We start from the raw sequence: 6,483 nt of genomic DNA, 5'->3' as shown, positions 1-6,483 counted from the left end.
CGGAATGCAGGTACTTCAGCAATCAGGCAACGGAGTTTCTAAAACACGGTTTAATCCTGGTTTAGAATTCTGGTGACTGAGAAATCAGCGATAGTGCCCACAGCCATTGTCACAACGCAACAAATGTCACAACAAATTGGCTTTAGACCGAAGACTTCCTCCAGCAGGATGTCTTCAGTCGCAGATCCGTGCCCAAGGGGAGAGGAGGAAGCAAGGGAGGGAGACTGCAAACCTGACAATAAACCAGGTTTGTACTTGGCATAAATAAACTACAGTTTGCTCATGACATTTGACTAGAACCTAGGTTGGAACAACTACAGATACTGGTGGACTAGAAAAAGTGGAGTAAAAGTTAAGCTTCTCGTTTGAATTTGATTGTGAAATACACTGAGCTTAAGAAATCCCTTTGAAATCATTGGGACTTACCTGTGAGTAAACTTTAGGTTTGAGGTAATACCGTATGGTGTTTCTGAAAATATGATTTTCTACACATGGGTTGGAATAGGGCACAGAAGATGGCTGGCTAGACTGATCACAAGATCTGAGAAATATCTGGGGAATAAATCTTATGATAGAGACTACTTTTTCTGTTTGCTTTGGCTTTTCCCAAAGGATGTCCACCAAATTATTCCTATAGTATACAATGTTGAGAAGTTGGATAGTCATCTAGAGCCCATTCAGAATGGTCCTCTTTCCTGCCTGCCAAATGACAGATATTGAGCAAACTTCTTGCACATGCACAAGGCAGGGTCAACTTTAATGGAGGATGGCAGAATGCCATTTCCCCCCTCCTTTATATTTTAGACCATATGTGACTGTTTCTCAGGAAACTTGGATTTCTGATCAGCTCTCTGGATCTGTCCACAGAAAGGCTATTGTTAGAAACAAGAAAGATATCACTTTCCACAACACAGCTGGTTGAAGGGAACGTTATGCTTCCACACTTTTTTTTGGAAAGTGGTTTAATTTTATGGGAGCAGAACAGGAAATCCTAATCTTTATTACAGGAAGCCCTCTGTTCTTATTTTGCTTCTCCATTTCCATTTTTTGGTGGGTTTTGTAATTGACTTGAGGTGTTGTCAGTTTTTATTTTACGGTCATTTGACCAAAAAAAAAACAAAACTTGAGTTGTGGTTTTCTTTAAATCACCACAGCTCTTCTTTTTTAGTTAGATTTTGTTAACCATAACTATAGCAGGAAAATTAATTAATGCGCAGTTATACTTGCCATCTGGGGACTTCTGAATTAGATCCATAATTAGGCTAAATTAATGCATCATGTGTTTAAGAAATTATGCAACACCAAATTAATTAATAGTGATTAGAAGGTTTTTACGATGCGTTAACTGTCAATTAAGAATTATTTCCTCTAGCCTTAAAAAAGAATTGGTACATAAGCAGTCAAAGAAGAGAATTAAGGAGGTGTTCTATGAATACTGGAAATAAATGTGCGGCAATATGTAAGAGAATCCGACATTTCCAGCTCCTAATTGTGAAATTGCTGCATGTTTGGGTCCAGTGAGTTTCGTGGTAAGCTCATTAGAGTTGTGTAAGGGACGGTCTCTCCACACAGAACTGATTGTGTAAAGTTCCCAGGAGAGGCAATCTGACTGCTAGCCCATGTCCAGACTGTCATGCAGGTCTATCTGTCATCCTCTGACCTTACGGAAGGCGGGCTTTCAGTGAGACTGAAGAAATGATTTTTCTCTGTTGATTGTATTTGGAGACTTTTTTTTTTTTACTAGATTTGTCCTGTGGGCATAAGAAAGCAACCATTGCTGGCCGGAGATCAGGTGTAATAGCAGGAGATCTCCACTAGTACCTGGAGGTTGGCAAACCTAACAACAAGGGACACAGCAAAAACAGCAGGAGATAAAAGCCCTAGAAAGTTCCAGCCGGGGAGGCCAATTGATATGCAACCGTCGCTGCCCTCAACCATAGGCCCGGCATAACATTTCCATCTCGCGGGTCCTGTGGAACCAAACCAAGTTCCACAACGTCTGAATCATCCTTACCAAGTGCTTCTGTGACAGCCATAATCAAGCGTGTCTGCAGAAATAATTTTGTGGAGGGGGAGTCACACAGAGATAGGGTTACCACCCTTCAGGTACTAGCTGGAGATCTCCTGCTATTACAACTGATCTCCAGCCGATAGAGATCAGTTCCCCTGGAGAAAATGGCCACTTCGGCAATTGAACTCTATGGCATTGAAGTCCCTCCCTTCCCCAAACCCCACCCTCCTCAGGCTCCACCCCAAAAACCTCCCGCTGGTAGCGAAGAGGGACCTGGCAACCCTACACAGAGATGATTAATTTGAAGTGTGTATGTGTCAGGATACATTTAAAATCAGAAAGAATTCAGTAGATTTAGGCATGGGGCAAGCGCCCCCTTGTTCGCCCCCTAAGGGCACCCAAAAGCCCAAAGCAGTAACTTATAACTAGAGCAGCATCAGTATATATCAAATATCATATCAATTAGGGCTCTTATGTTCCAACCAGAACAAAACAGAGCAATAAAGGGAACACCCACTTAATCAATCAATTGAAGGTTTTTAAAATGTCTTGGCCTAGTTCCAAAAGATATTCAGTGATCCTCATGTCACCCCAGATATATTTCATTTTGAACACAGGAAAGCATGAAGAACACATGAAGCTGCCTTATACTGAATCAGACCTTTGGTTCATCAAAGTCAGTATTGTCTACTCAGACCAGCAGCGGCTCTCCAGGGTCTCCCTTCTCTTATTTTGTTCACTTCTCTTATTATCAGTGTTTCTACGGCTTGCCCTCGGAGCTCCCCCACTCCCCACCCCCACCCACGCTTCTCAGGGCATGTGGCCGGTTACCTCATTCCTCCTCTTAGTTCTTATTTCGATTCACTCCTCTGTATTTCCTGTTGAGAGCTTTCTAGGAAACAAATAAAGGGTGTAACATTCTCCAAGCCTTTCTGTTCCTCCGGTTTGCCACTGCACTCCCTCCAAGAGTAACAGGCAAAAACAATTGGCTTGTGTGCCAAGGAGTTCTGACTCTTTTCCATCTGGGCAGACAGGATGGGTTAATTCTCATTCATACTTCTGTCAGGCAAGTGCTGGCAACCATAAGGGTGATTTTTCTTTTTTGTCTCACTCATGGCAAGAAGCATCATTTCATACAAACATGCCTCCAAAATAACAGTGCCCGAACGTGATCCTACATCACAAATTTGCTGGTGAGTATATCAACAGAATTTGCAGCATCCGAATAGAATTTATGTTTTCCTTTGTCTACAAGGGTTAAGTTCATATGAAGGGTCCACCTACTTTCCTGGCGGTCCCTGTGCCTTAGCAGCTGTATTATCGTTGAAATTTAATAGGACATTTTCATCATCACTGTATCTCTCTGGTGAGGAAGGGAAGCCATGTTTGATAGTAAAACTAAGAAATATCAGGCTGCAGAAAACAGAAAAGCTGACTCACAGGCAAATAGCCAAGCTCCCCCAGAGGGCTAGGCACTCTCTTGACAATAGGGATATTCTTTGACTTCCTGAGGGCCCATCAAAGTTCAGGCCATGAATAATAATCCAGGTTTGCAGAATAGTAACTTGCCTTTCTGGACTACCCAGGAATCTGCCTTACAAGGAAGAATGTTCTGGAAAACCAATCGGCCATCACCTCACTTTTGTTAATCAGGCTTCCCACTCTAATGATTTATTCAGAGATCTAGGAAGGGCTATCAAGTCCTCCCTAGCCCTTTGTTGAACTAGTATTCTGGGCAGGTAACCTGATTACCCCAGGCTGACATTTCCCATGCTTCCCCATACTTTTGAACATGCCCACATCTGGAGCATCTTCTTCCTTCCACTCACCTAAAATTCAAACCTTCCAGTAAGAATTCAAAGTTTAACGCCAGAACCCAATCCTGTAACAACAGAGACACTGTCCCCTTCTCATGAGTGGCGGACTTCAATCTGGTGAACTGGGTTGGTTTCCCCACTCCTACACATGAAGCCTGCTGGGTGACCTTGGGCTAGTCACAGTTTTCTCAGAATTCTCTCAGCCCCACCTACCTCACAAGGTGTCTGTCATGGGGAGAGGAAGGCAAGGCAATTGTAAGCCGGTTTGAGTCTCCTTAAAAAGGTAGAAAAAATCAGGATAGAAAAATCAACTCTTCTTCAATGCGACTTAAGGTGTATAACCTCTCAGTCTCCATACTTTTGTAGTTGGTTTCTGGATCCTACCTGTTACCCCCAACCTCATGGTTGGTCACCTCCGTGCTGAAATCTGAGTCTGATCCCAGCTACAAACTGAACTGCAACAGGGGCTAGGGGTATGCAAAAAAAAAAAAACCAAACCAGGAAAATTCAGATTTGGGTATATTGGATCCAAACATTTTCGGGATCCCCAAATATTCCTGAATCCTCATATGGTATGGATTTCTTTCAGGGTCTTTTTTGGGGGGAACCTGAAAAAAATTGGCTCCATTATAGTCTACAGGGAATCTTTTAAGGGTAGAAGCACCAAATTTTCAGCATAGCTCCTGGTGACTCTTCTTAAAAGAACCCAAAGTTTGGTAAAGATTGAGTCAGGGGTTCCATTTTATGGGCCCCCAAAAAGGGTGCCTCCATCCATCCATCCTCCATTGTTTCCAATGGATCTCATTTTCTCTTCCCAACTATTTCCTCTTTCCCTTTGCTTAAAGCCCCCATGGCCTGTCATCTTTTCCTGTTTCCTTTTCTCCTTCCCACCCACAAGCCAACATAAATTTCAGGTTCAGGAGAAGAGAATGTGAGGGCTATCTGGCTGCGACATCTGTCACCCCAGTGATCGGCAGGGTTGATCTGGCTGGCTAGGCGGGTGTCCCCTACCTCCCTCACTGCTCCATGTGCGTCCCTCCCAAAGCTGCATGCTCGGTGGAAGAGGATGACCAACCCAGATCAAAGGAGTGTACCATTCTTTGGTCAAGGGTATATGATAGCTGCACTCCCCTGCTAGAACCTCCAAACATACATTTATCTGCCCCCCTTGTCTTCAACTTTTCCTCCTTCCCTCCCTCTGGCAGTCTCTCCTGGGACAATTCTGGATGAAATGCACAGTGCCAGCCAGAACCTGGCACTTCAGAACCTGCAGCAAATACCTCACTTTCCCATTTCCCCTCCCCACACTATTTCCTCTTTCCCTTTTCTTGGCACCCCCTGTGGCCTTTCCCTTTCTCTGTTTCCTTTTTTCCTTCCTATCCACCCACCAATCTACCTTTTGTCTGCCCACCATCTTCCTCTTTATTTATGATTTGTTTACTTCATTTGTATCCCAAAATTTCCACAGTGGGGACCCAAAGCAGCTTACACCATTCCCTGTCATTATATCCTCACACCAACCCAGTGTGACAGGTTAGCCGGAGAGTGTATGATTGACCCAAAGTCACCTGTGAGTTTCCATGGCAGAGTGGGGATTTGTTTCTAGGGCTCCCAGATCCCAGTCTGAAACACTAACAACACAACCCTGGCTTCTGTGGGGTCCAAGACCAACTGTGAGGGATGTTTACTAAATTGTTAAAGTCTATTGCACAGCTGATCTAGAGAACAGCAGCGAGAATGATCCAGCTTGATTATTAAAGAGGGGTCAAGGTCGCGTAATCCATCTGGACAATTGATCCATCCTAGCTCAGAAAGTACAAACTTATTAATACAAGATACCTTGAGAATACCTGGAGTTAAAGCTACACATATGCATTTCCCCTCCGTTCCCGGAGGCACTGCAATACCAGGTCGATGCGTGGAGTGGATGGAGCAAGCCCCTATTCCATCTCCCAGTTCCAAAAATCCATTTAATATATAGGCCTTAAATAGAGGACGTATCAGATATTAAACTGATAAGGAGAGATACTATACTTGATCTTAGCCGAAAGGCCGAGAAGCGATCACATATGCATGTTGAGCAGTGCCTGTTAGATATTAGTCTGGAACAAAGAGGGGCACAAATAAGGGGCACAAACCAGCAAATATATGGTATGGCTAATCCCACTAGGACCACTCCCATCAAGCAATAGACATCACCAGTTTTGCCATGGGAAGTATAGGTGTTCATTGCTAAAGTCACAGAATAATTTCCCAGGGTGAAAACGCATGCTCACTTTAGCCTCTGTTTCAGCCAGGATTCAGCCAGGATCGAATGCATGCGTTTTCGCTGAACGTGCGTTTGATCCTGGCTGAATCCTGGCTGAAACAGGGAATAAAGGAAGCTAAAGTGACCATGCGTTTTCACCCCCAGAGTGTTTTCTTTCTTATTTTCTTTTTGTTTTGAACATGGCTTTGGAAATCAGAGCGTTTAAATTCGTTTCTGGCTAAATTGGGATACTGTTCCCCCCCTCCCCAATTGTTGTATAATTGCCTTGGTCTTTAATGTTTGTCAACTAAGTTGTTAATTATTTTGACAAAGAGTATAAGCTTTTTAGAATTTCTTTTAAAAGGTAGTCCTAATAAATGGTATGCTGTAGTTGGTGTTTGCAGTTT

The 6,483-nt window shown here is 43.5% G+C and overlaps 1 non-coding gene across 1 annotated transcript; it reads right to left on the bottom strand.

Moving 5' to 3' along the window:
• Positions 1-5,701: 5,701 nt before the first annotated feature.
• On the bottom strand, positions 5,702-5,892 carry LOC130484880 (U2 spliceosomal RNA). Its single transcript, XR_008933698.1, has one exon. It is a non-coding gene; the product is annotated as a U2 spliceosomal RNA (small nuclear RNA).
• Positions 5,893-6,483: the final 591 nt, after the last annotated feature.

The sequence above is a fragment of the Euleptes europaea genome, chromosome 11 (genome assembly GCF_029931775.1).
Source record: "Euleptes europaea isolate rEulEur1 chromosome 11, rEulEur1.hap1, whole genome shotgun sequence".
In the NCBI taxonomy this organism is placed as follows: Eukaryota; Metazoa; Chordata; class Lepidosauria; order Squamata; family Sphaerodactylidae; genus Euleptes; species Euleptes europaea.
The sequence above is the reverse complement of the archived record's forward strand: the minus strand, read 5'-3'. Positions and strand labels throughout refer to the sequence as shown.